Source organism: Loxodonta africana, chromosome 3 (genome assembly GCF_030014295.1).
Source record: "Loxodonta africana isolate mLoxAfr1 chromosome 3, mLoxAfr1.hap2, whole genome shotgun sequence".
In the NCBI taxonomy this organism is placed as follows: Eukaryota; Metazoa; Chordata; class Mammalia; order Proboscidea; family Elephantidae; genus Loxodonta; species Loxodonta africana.
Genome location: NC_087344.1, coordinates 206,951,620 through 206,969,322, shown reverse-complemented (window position 1 = coordinate 206,969,322; position 17,703 = coordinate 206,951,620). Strand labels below are relative to the sequence as shown.

Here is a 17,703-nt window from a genome sequence, read left to right as displayed (position 1 = left end):
AAGCAATCTATACGTTTAATGCAATTCTGATCCAAATCCCAGGGACATTCTTTAATGAGATGGAGAAACAAATCACCAATTTCATATGGAAGGGAAAGAGGCCCCGGATAAATAAGGCATTACTGAAAACGAAGAACAAAGTAGGAGGCCTTACTTTACCTACTTTTAGAACCTATTATACCACCACAGTAGTCAAAACAGCCTGGTACTGGTACAACAACAGATAAATGTACCAATGGAACAGAATTGAGAATCCAGACATAAATCCATCCACATATGAGCTGTTGATATTTGACAAGGGCCCCCAAACAGTTAACTGGGGAAAAGACAGTCTTTTTAACAAATGGTGCTGGCATAACTGGATATTCACCTGCAAAAAAATGAAACAAGACCTATACCTCTCTCCATGCACAAAAACTAACTCAAAATGGACCAAAGACCTAAATATAAAATCTAAAACGTTAAAGATCATGGAAGAAAAAATAGGGACAACATTAGGAGCCCTAATGCATGGCATAAACAGTATACAAAACATTATAAAGAATGCAGAAGAAAAACTAGACAACTGGGAGCTCCTAAAAATCAAACACCTATGCTCATCCAAAGACTTCACCAAAAGAGTAAAAAGATTACCTACAGACTGGGAAAAAGTTTTTAGCTATGGCATTTCTGATCAGCGCCTGATCTCTAAAATCTACATGATACTGCAAAAACTCAACTGCAAAAAGACAAATAACCCAGTTAAAAAATGGGCAAAAGATATGAATAGACACTTCACTAAAGAAGACATTCAGGTAGCTAACAGATATATGAGGAAATGTTCCCGATCATTAGCCATTAGAGAAATGCAGATCAAAAGTACAATGAGATTTCATCTCACTCCAACAAGGCTGGCATTAATCAAAAAAACCCAAAATAATAAATGTTAGAGAGGCCGTGGAGAGATTGGAACACTTATACATTGCTGGTGGGAATGTAAAACGGTACAACCACTATGGAAATCGATTTGGCGCTTCCTTAAAAAGCTAGAAATAGAACTACCATACGATCCAGCAATCCCACTCCTTGGAATATATCCTAGAGAAATAAGAGCCTTTACAGGAGCGGATACATGCACACCCATGTTTATTGCAGCACTGTTTACAATAGCAAAAAGATGGAAGCAACCAAGGTGCCCATCAATGACTGAATGGTTAAATAAATTATGGTATATTCACACAATGGAATACTACGCATCGATAAAGAACAGTGAGGAATCTGTAAAACATTTCATAACATGGAGGGACCCGGAAGGCATTACGCAAACTAAGGCAAATTAGTCAGTTGCAAAAGGACAAATATTGAATAAGACCACTATTATAAGAACTTGAGAAATAGTTTAAACTGAGAAGAAAATATTCTTTCGTGGTTACGAGAGGGGGGAGGGAGGGTGGGGGGGAGGGAGCATTCACTAATTCAATAGCAGATAAGAACTATTTAGGTGAAGGGACAGACAGCACACAATACAGGGGGGGCCAGCACAATTGGACTAAACCAAAAGCAAAGAAGCTTCCTGAATAAACTGAATGCTTCGAAGGCCAGCGTAGCAGCGGCAGGGGTCTGTGGACCATGGTTTCAGGGGACATCTAAGTCAATTGGCATAATAAAATCTATTAAGAAAACATTCTGCATCCCACTTTGAAGGGTGACGTCTCGGGTCTTAAACGCTAGCAAGCAGCCATCGAAGATGCATCAATTGGTCTCAACCCACCTGGATCAAAGGAGAATGAAGAACACTAAGGACACAAGGCGATTACGAGCCCAAGAGACAGAAAGGGCCACATGAACCAGCAACTACATCATCCTGAGACCAGAAGAACTAGATGGTGCCCGGCTACAACTGATGACACCCCTGACAGGGAACACAACAGAGAACCCCTGAGGGAGCAGGAGAGCAGTGGGATGCAAACCCCAAATTCTCATAAAAAGGACAGACTTAATGGTCTGACTGAGACTAGAAGGACCCCTGTGGTCGTGGCCTCCAGACCTTCTGTTGGCCCAGGACAGGATCCATTCCCAAAGCCAACTCTTCAGACAGGGATTGGACTGGACAATGGGTTGGAGAGGGATGCTGGTGAGGAGTGAGCTTCTTGGATCAGGTGGACGCTTGAGACTACATTGGCATCTCCTGCCTGGAGGGGAGACGAGAGGGTGGAGGGGGTTAGAAGCTGGTAAAAAGGACACAAAAAGAGAGAGTGGAGGGAGAGAGCTGGCTGTCTCATTAGAGGGAGAGTAAGTGGGAGGGTGTAGCAAGGTGTATATGGGTTTTTGTGTGAGAGACTGACTTGATTTGTAAACTTTCACTTAAAGCACAATAAAAATTATTAAAAAAAAAAAGAAGAGTATTATTTATGCCCAATTTATTGTGTACTTTTTTTTTAATCTTATCCTGGCATGCTGAAAAGATTTAGTGTTGAGGAAAAACTCACAGAGGGGAACTTTACTGTTAATCTCCAGATTTAATAGTCACAATAACCAAACATGTTCTTCAATTAGCAGAACTGTTTCTAGGGCTAAAAGTAGTCTGAGTGGATGCTCTTTAAGTATTTCCTATTCTCTTCCACCCCACTGATTCAGGTTCAGATTTACCTAATGTTCGCTGAGTGACTGCTTTGTGTTGGACTCTTTGCTAGATGCTTTTCCATCATCTCATTTGATTCTCACTTCAGCCCCAGCAAAGGCTCAACATTCTCGTGTCATCAAGACTTGGAGAAGTTCAGAGTCCTACCTCAGGTCACCTAAGTGATGAGCGGGGGTCTGGGGCTCTAGGGTTGCAGCCCACACCTTTTCCGACGCACGGCCTGTACTCCTTCCGCCAACCCTTGTCATCTCCATCTTTTTCTGAGTCAATGAGCAGAATCAACATTAGATATTAAATGGAAATGGGGACAGGGGATAGACAAGAAAAATATTCTTTCTTCGCTAATTTTATGAATGAAAAATAATTCACACAGTAATACTAAAGAATAGGACAACCCAGAATTTAAGTAGTTGTGAGGAATGATATAAAACCACCCGTCCTCTCACATGTCTTTGTGTGTGTGTGTATTTGATTTTTTTAGTGTAAGCAAGTTCAATGTTGTCTTAGTTTCCTAGTGCTGCTGTAGTGGCAATACTGCAAAGCAGTAGCTTAAAAAACCAAATTTTATTTTCTCACAGTTCAGGAGGCTGTAAATCCGAAATCAGAGTGTGGCTGTAAGAGGAGCAGGTCCACCTTCATCTATTTCAGCTTCTAGTAGCCTGTGATCTTGGTCCCTTGGTGATCTGCATGTGGTATCTACCTTCTCCCATCTGGACTTGCTCATCTCAGTGTCTATCCTGCTCTCTCTTTTTTTTATTGTGGTAAGTATATACATAATAAAACATGGCCATTTGAACAGTTTTTGCATGTACAATTCAATGACATTAATTATATTGATTATGTTGTGTAATTATCACCACTATCCATTTCCAAATTTTTCCATCGCCCTCAACAGAAGCTCACTGACCCATCTCTGGTTCTTTGGACACTTGACTTAGGAGATAATGTTGGAGCCATTATCCCCTGTCCTAGGATGTGACCCAGCTGGAGCAGACTCACAAGGACTTACAAGGACACATCAGCTGGGCCCTGAGGTAGAAAGACAATGGCTGGGACAATCTTGGAAAACATCTTTTAGGGAAACTTTCACATAAACAAATGATAAACAGAGCACAAAAGGCCCACATACTTTCTACTCTTATCTTTTTCTGTTAGCATTTAGTGAATAGAAGATTTGTTGGACCAGTAAAGACCCTCCTGGTTATCAAAGGCTGTACCAACGATTATTAAGAAAGATATTGAAAATGTAGAATCACATTGATTGAGCAGTTCCTAGCCAATCTGTGAAAAGACGACACTTTCAAGTGGTTTTGTCCATTTGTAATGTTAATATATACTGATGATTCTGTAAGATCCCTCAGACTTGGGCAGATGTGGCTCTGGCAGCATGCTTGTCCGTTACCTACTTTTACCTCTTTGAACATATGCGAAATAAAACCTTTCTTTTTGCTTTACTAAATTTTGTGATGTTTTTACCCTAGAACACACTTTCTCCCATTTATCCATTCAGCAAACATTATTTTAGAGTCTCTTATGTGCCACATATAAAGCTAGGCAACAACAAAGCTGAATTAGACACAATCTTAAAGAGCAGCCAAATCTTAGTTACTCTTCCTTGGTAACATATCTTAAATTTCCTTCTTACCTTCTCTCCCTCCAACTCTCAGCTGATTCTGACCCTTATTCCTTCTCCAGGCTTCTGTGGAGCCTGTCTCCATGCACTCCACCATTCGCCCTTTACTAAAGCATGGCGGTGATGTTCTCCAAATATGCCTGATCTCTGCCTTCATTCTTTATTCACGCTTGTTTCCTCTATCTAGAAAAATCTTCACTCTCTGCCTGTTGAAATCCTACACATTCAGTCTTTCAGCCCCATTTCCAATACACTCCTTGTAAACTCTACGGGGCAGTTCTACTCTGTCCTATAGGGTTGCTATGAGTCGGAATCAACTCGACGGCACCGGGTTTTGTTTTCTTTTTTTGCTTCCCAGAAGGCTTTTTTGTTGTAGTTATTGAAAATACACACAGCAAAACATACCGATTCAACAGCTTGTACGTATACCATTCGATGACTTGATTACATTCTTCTAGTTGTGCAGCCATCCTCACCCTCCTTTTCTGAGTTTTTTCTCCTATGTTAATATAAATTGACTGCTCCCTAAGGTCTATCTTACTCTTTATGTCACTCAGAAGTGACTAGGTTTAAGACAAACCCTACATTGGCATGGCCTCACTGACATAACAAAGAACACCCTGTTTCCAAATAGGATTATATTCACAGGTGTAGAGGTAAGGATTCCAACACATTTTTTGGAGGGGTGGGGGGTGGGGAGACACAATTCAATCCATAACAACTATGTTGCAGAGAGGCATGAAATGTGAAATATGGCAGGTTTGAATTAAAAGGTATATAGGTGTAGGCTACTCCACTCCCTGAATTTTAATTACTCATCAAATGCCCTAATGTAGCATGTGCTGGAAGAAAGCTGTATCTTAGAGGGGCTGTCACACTGGCGATATCAGAGGGGCATGTAGCCATGTGGGGCCTAAAGATAAGTGCTCCTTCTGCACAGCCTATCCTAATCAATACCCTATTTGCCAACTTCATTGGCAAACACAAAGGTTCTCTTGGGGAGACATAGGGTGGAGATATGCTGGTATTTTTACCTAAAATTAAAATAGAGGGATCAAGTGAATTGTTAAAGAACAAAAATCAATCATTCCTTCACATATCACCTTAATAACAAAGCAAATTTCACGCTCGTGAATTCACTTTCTGGGGTCATCATTATCTTTTTGGCTCCTGTGGTCTCTTCTGATAAATGACAGCTTGCAAGAGTTGGAGTGCCTGATCTTTTTTTTTTTTTAATTAATTTTTATTAAGCTTCAAGTGAACATTTACCATTTCAATCAGTCTGTCACATGTAAGTTTACATACATCTTACTCCCTTCTCCCACTTGCTCTCCCCCTATTGAGTCAGCCCTTTCAGTCTCTCGTTTCGTGCCAATTTTGCCGTCTTCCCTCTCTCTCTATCTTCCCATCCCCCCTCCAGTCAAGAGTTGCCAAGACACTCTCCAGTGTCCACCTGATTTAATTAGCTCACTCTTCATCAGCATCTCTCTCCCCCCCGCTGACCAGTCCTTTTCATGCCTGATGAGTTGTCTTCGGGGGTGGTTCCTGTCCTGTGCCATCAGAAGGTCTGGGGAGCATTGCCTCCGGGATTGCTCTAGTCGCAGTCATACCATTAAGTATGGTCTTTTTACGAGAATTTGGGGTCTGTATCCCATTGGTCTCCTGCTCCCTCAGGAGTTGTCTGTTGTGCTCCCTGACAGGGCAGACATCGATTGTGGCCGGGCACCAACAAGTTCTTCTGGTCTCAGGATAATGTAGGTCTCTGGTTCATGTGGCCCTTTCTGTCTCTTGGGTTCTTAGTTGTCATGTGAGCTTGGTGTTCTTCCTTTGCCTTTGCTCCAGGTGGGCTGAGACCAATTGATGCATCTTAGATGGCCGCTTGTTGGAATTTAGGACCCCAGACGCCACATTTCAAAGTGGGATGCAGAATGTTTTCATAATAGAATTATTTTGCCCATTGACTTAGAAGTCCCCGCAAACCATGTTCCCCAGACCCCAGCCCCTGCTCCACTGACCTTTGAAGCTTTCATTTTATCTCGGAAACCTCTTTGCTTTTAGTCCAGTCCAATTAGGCTGACCTTCCTTGTATTGAGTGTTGTCTTTCCCTTCACCCAAAGCAGTTCTTATCTACTGAATGATCAATAAAAAACCCTCTCCCTCCCTCCCTACCCCCTTTGTAACCACAAAAGTATGTGTTCTTCTCCGTTTTTTCTATTTCTCAAGATCTTATAATAGTGGTCTTATACAATATTTGTCCTTTTGCCTCTGACTCATTTCGCTCAGCATAATGCCTTCCAGATTCCTCCATGTTATGAAATGTTTCAGAGATTCGTCACTGTTCTTTATCGACGCGTAGTATTCCATTGTGTGAATATACCACAATTTATTTACCCATTCATCCATTGACGGACATCTTGGTTGCTTCCAGGTTTTTGCTATTGTAAACAGAGCTGCAATAAACATGGGTGTGCATATATCTGTTTGTGTGAAGGCTCTTATATCTCTAGGGTATATTCCGAGGAGTGGGATTTCTGGGTTGTATGGTAGTTCTATTTCTAACTGTTTAAGATAACGCCAGATGGATTTCCAAAGTGGTTGTATCATTTTACAATCCCACCAGCAGTGTATGAGAGTTCCAATCTCTCCGCAGCCTCTCCAACATTTATTATTTTGTGTTTCTTGGATTAATGCCAGTCTAGTTGGTGTGAGATGGAATCTCATCGTAGTTTTAATTTGCATTTCTCTAATGGTTAATGATCGGGAGCATTTTCTCATGTGTCTGTTGGCTGCCTGAATATCTTCTTTAGTGAAATGTGTGTTCATATCCTTTGCCCACTTCTTGATTGGGTTGTTTGTCTTTTTGTGGTTGAGTTTTGACAGAATCATGTAGATTTTAGAGATCAGGCGCTGGTCAGAGATGTCATAGCTGAATATTCTTTCCCAGTCTGTAGGTGGTCTTTTTACTCTTTTGGTGAAGTCTTTAGATGAGCATAGGTGTTTGATTTTTAGGAGCTCCCAGTTATCTGGTTTCTCCTCATCATTTTTGGTAATGTTTTATATTCTGTTTATGCCCTGTATTAGGGCTCCTAGGGTTGTCCCTATTTTTTCTTCCATGATCTTTATCGTTTTAGTCTTTATGTTTAGGTCTTTGATCCACTTGGAGTTAGTTTTTGTGCATGGTGTGAGGTATGGCTCCTGTTTCATTCTTTTGCAAATGGATATCCAGTTATGCCAGCACCATTTGTTAAAAAGACTATCTTTTCCCCAATTGACTGACACTGGTCCTTTGTCAAATATCAGCTACTCATACATGGATGGATTTATATCTGGGTTCTCAATTCTGTTCCATTGGTCTATGTGCCTGTTGTTGTACCAGTACCACGCTGTTTTGACTACTGTAGCTGTATAATAGGTTCTGAAATCAGGTAGAGTGAGGCCTCCTACTTTCTTCTTCTTTTTCAGTAATGCTTTGCTTATCCGGGGTTTCTTTCCCTTCCATGTGAAATTAGTGATTTGTTTCTCCCCTCAAAATATGACATTGGTATTTGGATTGGAAGTGCGTTATATGTATAGATGGCTTTTGGTAGAATAGACATTTTTACTATGTTAAGTCTTCCTATCCATGAGCAGGGTATGTTTTTCCACTTAAGTATGTCCTTTTGAATTTCTTGTAGCAGAGTTTTATAGTTTTCTTTGTATAGGTCTTTTACATCCTTGGTAAGATTTATTCCTAAGTATTTTATCTTCTTGGGGGCTACTGTGAATGGTATTGATTTGGTTATTTCCTCTTCGGTGTTCTTTTTGTTGATGTAGAGGAATACAAGTGATTTTTGTATGTTTATTTTATAACCTGAGACTCTTCCAAACTCTTCTATTAGTTTCAGTAGTTTTCTGGAGGATTCCTTAGGGTTTTCCATGTATACGATCATGTCATCTGCAAATAGTGATAGCTTTACTTCCTCCTTGCCAATCTGGATACCGTTTATTTCTTTGTCTAGCCTAATTGCCCTGGCTAGGACTTCAAGTACAATGTTGAATAAGAGCGGTGATAAAGGGCATCCTTGTCTGGTTCCCGTTCTCAAGGGAAATGCTTTCAGGTTCTCTCCATTTAGAGTGATATTGGCTGTTGGCTTTGCATAGATGCCATTTATTATGTTGAGGAATTTTCCTTCAATTCCTATTTTGGTAAGAGTTTTTATCATAAATGGGTGTTGAACTTTGTCAAATGCCTTTTCTGCATCTATTGATAAGATCATGTGGTTTATATCTTTTGTTTTATTTATGTGATGGATTACATTAATGGCTTTTCTGATATTAAACCAGCCTTGCATACCTGGTATAAATCCCACTTGATCAGGGTGAATTACTTTTTTGATGTGTTGTTGGATTCTATTGGCTAGAATTTTGTTGAGGATTTTTGCATCTATGTTCATGAGGGATATAGGTCTATAATTTTCTTTTTTTGTAATGTCTTTACCTGGTTTTGGTATCAGGGAGATGGTAGCTTCATAGAATGAGTTGGGTAGTATTCCGTCTTTTTCTATGCTTTGAAATACCTTCAGTAGTAGTGGTGTTAAGTCTTCTCTGAAGGTTTGGTAGAACTCTGCAGTGAAGCCGTCTGGGCCAGGACTTTTTTTTGTTGGAAGTTTTTTGATTACCGTTTCAATCTCTTTTTTTGTTATGGGTCTATTTAGTTGTTCTACTTCTGAATGTGTTAGTTTAGGTAGGTAGTATTTTTCCAAGAATTTATCCATTTCTTCTAGGTTTTCAAATTTGTTAGAGTACAAATTTTTCGTAGTAATCTGAAATGATTCTTTTAATTTCATTTGGCTCTGTTGTGATGTGGTCCTTCTCGTTTCTTATTCGGGTTATTTCTTTCCTTTCCTGTATTTCTTTAGTCAGTCTAGCCAATGGTTTATTAATTTTGTTAATTTTTTCAAAGAACCAGCTTTTGGCTTTGTTAATTCTTTCGATTGTTTTTCTGTTCTCTAATTCATTTAGTTCAGCTCTAATTTTTATTATGTGTTTTCTTCTGGTGCCTGATGGGTTCTTTTGTTGCTCACTTTCTATTTGTTCAAGTTGTCGGGACAGTTCTCTGATTTTGGCTCTTTCTTCTTTTTGTATGTGTGCATTTATCAATATAAATTGGCCTCTGAGCACTGCTTTTGCTGTGTCCCAGAGGTTTTGATAGGAAGTATTTTCATTCTCGTTGCTTTCTAAGAATTTCCTTATTCCCTCCTTGATGTCTTCTATAACCCAGTCTTTTTTCAGGAGGGTATTGTTCATTTTCCAAGTATTTGATTTCTTTTCCCTAGTTTTTCTGTTATTGATTTCTAGCTTCATTGCCTTGTGGTCTGAGAAGATGCTTTGTAATATTTCGATGTTTTGGATTCTGCAAAGATTTGTTTTATGACCTAATATGTGGTCTATTCTAGAGAATGTTCCATGTGCACTAGAAAAAAAAGTATATTTTGCAGCAGTTGGGTGGAGAGTTCTGTGTAAGTCAATGAGGTCAAGTTGGTTGATTGTTGTAAGTAGGTCTTCCGTGTCTCTATTGAGCTTCTCACTGGATGTCCTGTCCTTCTCCAAAAGTGGTGTGTTGAAGTCTCCTACTATAAATGTGGAGGTGTCTATCTCACTTTTCAATTCTGTTAAAATTTGATTTATGTATCTTGCAGCCCTGTCATTGGGTGCATATATATTTAATATGGTTATGTCTTCCTGATCAATTGTCCCTTTTATCATTACATAGTGTCCTTCTTTATCCTTTGTGGCGGATTTAAGTCTAAAGTCTATTTTGTCAGAAATTAATATTGCTACTCCTCTTCTTTTTTGCTTATTATTTGCTTGATATATTTTTTTCCATCCTTTGAGTTTTAGTTTGTTTGTTTCTCTAAGTCTAAGGTGTGTCTCTTGTAGGCAGCATATAGATGGATCGTGTTTCTTTATCCAGTCCGTGACTCTCTGTTTCTTTGTTGGTGCATTTAGTCCATTTACATTCAGCGTAATTATAGATAAATAAGTTTTTAGTGCTGTCATTTTGATGCCTTTTCATGTGAGTTGTTGGCCATTTCATTTTTCCACATACTTTTTTGTGCTGAGACGTTTTTCTTAGTAGATTGTGAGATCTTCATTTTCATAATGTTTAACTTTATGTTAGTTGAGTCATTACGTTTTTCTTGGCTTTTTTCTTGAGTTATGGAATTGATATTCCTTTTTGTGGTTACCTTATTATTTACCCCTATTTTTCTAAGTAAAAACCTAACTTGTATCGTTCTATATCGCCTTGTATCACTCTCCATCTGGCAGTTCAATGCCTCCTATATTTAGTCCCTCTTCTTGATTATTGTGATCGTTTATCTATTGATTTCCATGATTCCCTGTTATGTGTATTATTTTGTTTATTTACTTTTTTAGAATTAATCTTAATTTGTTTGTTTTTGTGCTTTCCCTATTTGAGTTGCGTTGATATCAGGACGTTCTGTTTTGTGACCTTGTATTGTGCTGGTACCTGATATTATTGGTCATCAGGCCGAACAATCCCCTTTAGCATTTCTTGCAGTCTTGTTTTAGTTTTTGCAAATTCTCTAAACTTGTGTTTATCTGTAAATATCTTAATTTCGCCTTCATATTTCAGAGAGAGTTTTGCTGGATATATGATCCTTGGTTGGCAGTTTTTCTCCTTCAGTGCTCTGTATACGTCGTCCCATTCCCTTCTTGCCTGCATGGTTTCTGCTGAGTAGTCTGAACTTATTCTTATTGATTCTCCCTTGAAGGAAACCTTTCTTTTCTCCCTGGCTGCTTTTAAAATTTTCTGTTTGTCTTTGGTTTTGGCAAGTTTGATGATAATATGTCTTGGTGTTTTTCTTTTTGGATCAATCTTAAATGGGGTTCGATGAGCATCTTGGATAGATATCTTTTCGTCTTTCATGATGTCAGGGAAGTTTTGTGTCTGGAGTTCTTCAACTATTTTCTCTGTGTTTTCTGTCCCCCCTCCCTGTTCTGGGACTCCAGTCACTCGCAAGTTATCCTTCTTGATAGAGTCCCACATGATTCTTAGGGTTTCTTCATTTTTTTTAATTCTTTTATCTGATTTTTTTTCAGCTATGTTGGTGTTGATTCCCTGGTCCTCCAGAAGTCCCAGTCTACATTCTAATTGCTCGAGTCTGCTCCTCTGACTTCCTATTGCGTTGTCAAATTCTGTAATTTTATTGTTAATCTTTTGGATTTCTACATGCTGTCTCTCTATGGATTCTTGCAACTTATTAATTTTTCCACTATGTTCTTGAATAATCTTTTTGAGTTCTTCAACAGTTTTATCAGTGTGTTCCTTGGCTTTTTCTGCAGTTAGCCTAATTTCATTTGTGATGTCTTTAAGCATTCTGTAAATTAGTTTTTTATATTCTGTATCTGATAATTCCAGGATTGTATCTTCATTTGGGAAAGATTTTGATTCTTTTGCTTGGGGGGTTGAAGAAGCTGTCATGGTCTATTTCTTTATGTGGTTTGATATGGACTGCTGTCTCCGAGCCATCACTGGGAAAGTAGTTTTTCCAGGTAATCAGCTAAAAAAAAATGCAGTCAGATCCCCTATCTGAATTCTCCCTCTGGCTCAGGGTATTTGGATGTTAATGGAGCCGCCTGGGGAGGGTGGCGGAGGGATCAGAGAGCTAGGAGTGTAGCACCTCAGAACATAGAGCTGATCGCCGCGTTCACGCTCCACCCGCGCCCGCCAAAATCCCGGCCGGACGGCTCCCCGGCTGGGACGCTGCTCTCCCCGCTCCAAGACCAGTCACTTCCTCCCGGGGACTTCTCCCTCCGGTGCGCCGCGCCGCACGCGCGAACTGGGTGGGCGTCGCCCGCACGAACCGCTGGGCCCGCCCCCGGGGTCAATTCTGAGGAATATAACTGGCCCCTGCGCTCACGCCCCGCCCCCTTCCGCCAAAATCCCAGCAGGACGGCTCCTCGGCTGGGATGCTGCTCTCCCCGCTCCAAGACCAGTCACTTCCTCCCCGGGGACTTCTCCCTCCGGTGCGCCGCGCCGCACGCGCGAACTGGGTGGGCATCGCCCGCACGAAAGTCTGGGCCCCCCCCCGGGGTCGCTTTAGGGAAATATAGCTGATCCCCACGCTTGCGCCACGCCCGCTTCCCACCAAACTCCCGGCGGGACAGCTCCCCGGCTGGGATGCTGCTCTCCCTGCTCCAAGATCAGTCACTGCCTCCCTGGTGCTTCTCCCACCGGCTGCACTGCTATGCTGCCCGCGCCAACCAGCTAGGCTCCCTCCCGGGATGAGTTCGGGGGGTAGGGCTGGGCCCCTTGTCTGTGCCGTCTGCCCCCCTGGGCTCTGCCCCAGATTAGGCTCCGAAGGTCACCTGCCTGGTACGCTGGCTCCTGGTTCTGAAAACGATCGCTGTCTGCCCGTATTTGTTCGTTCTCCATCTCTAAGTCTGTGTTTGTTGTTCAGAGTTCGTAGATTGTTATGTATATGATTGATTCACTTGTTTTTCCGAGTCTTTGTTGCAAGAGGGATCCCTGGTAGCGTCCACCTAGTCTGCCATCTTGGCCCCGCCTCTGGAGTGCCTGATCTTCTCTTGGGTGTTATTTATAAGACTGTAGCCCTCGACAGAATGATTCCATGGTGTATCTGTCCTCTAATACACTCCCTGGTGGGGTCTAGGTGTTCAAACACACTAAGAACAAAGCAAGTGTGCTAAGGAAGACAGCCATTTCTCTCTGGCCCTAGCTCTCCCCAGTTATTTCTGATGCAAAAGGAAGAACCCAGGGACCACTTCCTGATCATGTGTTTTCAGTTTCTTAAGCAAGTATACCAGGAAGGCCTGGGACTAGGCCGTAGTTCCTACATGCATTATTGTTATTAGTCCATTGCACCTATCACTACTTAGCTTCTGTCTTTTACACTTTTTTTTTTATTTAAACCCTTCTTTTCTTAAAAAAAAAAAAAAAAAAAAAAAGCCACATGGAGAACTGCACCTACATTGCTCCCAGTAAAAGCAACAGAAAGGGAAAAAGATACAGTGTCTTTTCAGTGTTCTGTCAGAGGTCAACCCTTCAAAGATGGTTTTTCTTGGAACATACAGGAAGCCAGAGAAATGTCACCACGATGAACACAAAGCCAGAGCACTTGCTCCATTTCTTTGTCACCCCCTCTTCCCCTTTCTCTCAGTTTCCTCTCCACTTTTTCTTTCTCTCTGTCCCTGGTTGTCCTCTTCTACCTTCACTAGCTCCCTCGCTCCTTTGATCTGTACAGGTTTTTTATGTCCTGAGAATGCTGTTACCATTAAAGAATTAAGGTCTAAGTGTTCTGATGACCTGAGAGGAAGTTCGCCTGGGTTTCCTGGTTCTCTGATGACTCATTCCTTCTCTGGGAATAAACTATTCATCTGTCAGGCAAATTAGCCCTTGTCCTACACAGTCACCATCTGCTGGGCTTCAAGAGGTGAGAGTTTCCCTGGGTGCCTTTTGCATAAGACTCTGCGTTGGCTTCTCCCTGGAAGGAAACAGAAGCCTATCAGCCCAGGGAGCTGTCTGTCCCTGGACAAGGAGATCAGTGCAAGTGGAGGAGCTCAATAGGGCATTCAGGGCCTTCTACAATCTGCCCCAAACTGTCTTTCCAGCCTTGCCTCCTGCCACTTCCTGCTGTGTGCATAGCCCTGCCTTAAGGTAAGTTGGACTTCTTCCCTTTCCCTTCATAAAAGGGGCATGACTCCATGGCTTGGTTTGTATACCCTTCCCATTGCCTGGAAAGTGCCACCCTGCACCTTAAACACGACACATGCATACACACAGCTCACATATTCCCTCTACCAGAGATGATACACCTGTCCTTTAAGGCCCAGTCCAAGGCCCCCCGCCTCACCTTCATTGCCCAGCTTGCCCTGTGTCTCCCTGTTTCCTCTGAACACCTGTAGCATTTATCCTGGGGATCCTCCTTCAGCACTTAACATTTCCCTGTGTCCTTGTCAGGCAAGAGTTAATCTCCATGGTGAAAGCGTAGCTGCACTGAGATAGGGTATGGCGCTCTTGATAAAGTTTAGCAGGCTTTGAAAGGTGGTGTGTGCATATTTCTTGGTGAAGAAGCTGAAGGCAGACAGCACAGCCGAGAGGGTGAGGGGAAGGTGATGAATACAGAGAGAATAGTTGGAGACAGTGGTGAAAACCAGCCATCTGGGTCCGGCAGCGTTTGTGTATGTCACAGAAGCCCGTTTGCACTGGTGTGCTCACATGGCTCTGCGGATTACCAGTTTCCACTGTGGCTCTCCTCCTGTGGCTGTCAGTCTTCTAGACGCCAGAAACTCACCAAGACCTCTAACCCCAATATTTGTTTACAAATCAAACTTTTCAACTTGAAGACATATTAAGAAAAAAAAAAATTGCAGTGGAGTTGATTCTGACTCATAGCGACCCTATAGCATAGAGTAGAACTGCCCCATAGAGTTTCCAAGGAGCAGCTGGTGGATTTGAACTGCTGACCTTTCGGTTAGCAGCTGAGTTCTTAACCACTGTGCCACTAGGGCTCCATTGGATATATTTAATATATACATCTACATATGTCTACTAAATTGCATTTAACCTCTTAAGTCTGGCTGCTTTTGGCTCCTTTTGTATTCTCTTGACTAAAAATAACTGGAGAGTTTATGCTCTTCTCTACTCCCCTCTCTAACCTTACCCTACAAGTTCTAACTTCATGTTGTGAGGACAGTCTGGAACAGCCCCCATCACAGCCTGCAGTCTGCATATACGCTGAAGCCTTTGTCACATCAAACAGAACTCAAGTGCCTTTATTTTCTAACCCTGAACTCACACAGGCCTGAGGCCCTGCAGCTCAAAATTGCCGTGGGGTGGGGAGGGAGGAAAGAAAGAGGCATTGTGGGTGTTTGGAAGAAATGTGTGGGAGCTCAGTGACATCCCAAAGTCAGCCGAACTGGGCTGAAGCCTGCACCTGGGTGGGGCTGGGTGTGCAGCCAGACTCCCAGGCCCTCACACGAAGCCCCGAGGCTCGGTGACCCTTCAAGCCTGGAGGGCAGAGCAGGCTCTGGGATCCTGAACAGCAGGGCTTGCAGGGCTGGGAGTGGAACCTGGAGGTGGCTGGGCGAGGGATGCTCTGACCCAGCACAGGCAGAAGGTGAAGTGGGTAAGCCTGGGCCCTCCAGTCACACAGCCCAGCCTCAAAACCAGCTTTGTCGACTGTAAGCCTCCTCCTCTACAGAAGAATAATCCACAGCTGGGTTTCTCACCAGGATGAGCACATCAGTAAATGTTAGCTGTCATTATTTCTATGATTATATTTTCTAAAAAAAATAAATGCAACAAATACATGGTCTGAAAACAAACAAACAAAATCCTTCATTTTTGCATAACACCAATTTTTGTGTAACCACCTGGTCTTCGGAACCTAACCATGCCGATGACCCTCTTCTCACTTACCGACGATCTTCATTATCCAACATTTTGCATGGACAACAACAGTAAAAAAATCTAGTATCTGACCATTTTGCCCATTAATGACACACCTCTGGCAGTAACTAAAGCACAGATGTGAAGCAAGAGTATCACTGGCTGTGACGGTCAAGGTTCTGTGTCAGCTTGGCTGGGCCACGAGCCTCACCACTTCAGCGGTCATGTAATGATGTAATTTGGTGGTTCTTTAATGACCATTTTGTGACCCCATGTGGTCTTCCTCCATTTTCACATAATGCTGGTTTTCCTGTCACAACCTGGTCTTCAGAACCTAACCACTTCAGTAAGTGAGGAGTGGGTATATAGTGATACCCACCCACTGCCGTCGAGTCAATTCTGACTCATAGCGACCCTACAGGACAGAGTAGAACCGCCCCACAGCATTTCCAAAGAGCGCCTGGTGGATTCGAACTGCTGACCTTTTAGTTAGCAGCCGTAGCACTTAACCACTGCACCACCAGGGTTTCTGATATAGTGATAGAGACATTGAAAAATAAACACATGAAATGCCATGAAGCAATATACAATTACACATCAAATAAGTGGTGTTGGCAATTAATGCTATGATTTTGAGGAAGGTATCTCTATGGATAGGGTAGTCAGGGAAGGCTTCCTGGAGGAGAAGGAGCTTCAGCTAGGCAGAAAAGAGAAGCCCAGGACCCTCCTGATGGAGGGAGCTAAACTGAGCAGTGGATTAGAAGTCTGTATGTTGGATCAGTTTCCTATTGCCCTTTGGTTCACAAATCTTCAGTTGAGAATACAGGATTCTCTCTGTTTATGCTTATAACAGACTATTAGATCATTATTTTAACTTTTCTCACAGAAATGTGGGGGCAATTTCTATGATTACTAATTTGATCGATGTATTAGCCTTTATGTTCTATTGCCTCTGAGTTCCTTTCATCAAATTAGCCATTGTTCTGATTGTCTTTTGTGTAACAAAAGTATCCCAAAACTCAGTGGTGTGACATAAACACTTATTACATGTATGAATTCTGTGGGAATAGCTTGTCTTTGCTCCATAATGTCCAGGACCTCAGCTGAAGATTAAAAGGCTTAGGATGGGTCGACAGTTGGAGGCTGGAATTATCTGAAGGCTTGTTCACTCACACGTCAGGCAGGCAGTTGATGCTAGCTGTTGACTGTAATCTAAGCAGGGGCCGTTGGCCAGAACACCTACATGTGACCTCTCCATAAAGCCTGGGCTTCCTTATAATATGGTGGCTGGGTTCTAAGGGTGAGTGTCCCAGAAAGAGAGCCAGACAGAAGCTCTATCTCCTTTTACGACTTAGCCTTAGTTACACAGCATCACTTCCACCACTTTCTCTTCCTTGAGGCTGTCACAATGGTCTGCCCAGTTTTAATAGGAGAGGAGTGACAAGATTTCAGAAGAGCACTGGGAATTGAAATATTGCTGTGACCATTTTTGGAAAATATCATCTGCTACAGTGTACTGTAGTAGTAGCATCAGAAGCTGTCTAAAATCAAGAGGGGGAATGAGAAGAACCATTATCAACCCAAGGCTGATCCCTGTGAGGTGAAGGTCAGGCATACTTCCACTCTTCAACCTTTTTACCAATTCTGACACCATCCTTCCTCACGGCACTCTCTCCTCTGCTGGGTTTGGTAGTTTGTTGCAATGGCCACAGAACTCCCAGACCATACCGACGATTAGGGAAGCAACAGGCTACCGCTCGGGATTAGGATCAACTTGGAGGTAACAGAAACAACTCAGAAGACAGGATATAGTTGGTCAATCAGGACAGCTTCCAACCATGACAGCTCTCAGCTTTCTTTCAGCTGTGCCCACAGGCCGGCCTCGCTCTTGGCCTGGACTTCACTGCCAGGCCTCACTCACAGCTGGGCTAGCAGGCCCTTCTCTTGGCCATGCTAGCCTCCTCTCAGCCTCTGCCATGCTTGGGCTAGTGTTACAGCTCTGTATATTGGCCCACAAGTGCTGGGAGACACACC

At 42.5% G+C, this 17,703-nt stretch overlaps 1 long non-coding RNA gene across 5 annotated transcripts in view; it reads right to left on the bottom strand.

Annotated features, from left to right (window-relative positions):
• LOC135230829 (uncharacterized) overlaps positions 1-17,703 on the bottom strand; it is a 76,948-nt gene that overhangs the window by 50,136 nt on the left and 9,109 nt on the right. The window contains exon 2 of one of the 5 annotated variants that reach the window (XR_010321598.1): positions 2,768-2,880. The exons of the other annotated variants lie outside the window; for them this stretch is intronic. This is a non-coding gene — a long non-coding RNA (uncharacterized LOC135230829). The remainder of the gene's footprint in view (positions 1-2,767; positions 2,881-17,703) is intronic. 5 annotated transcript variants of the gene reach the window in all.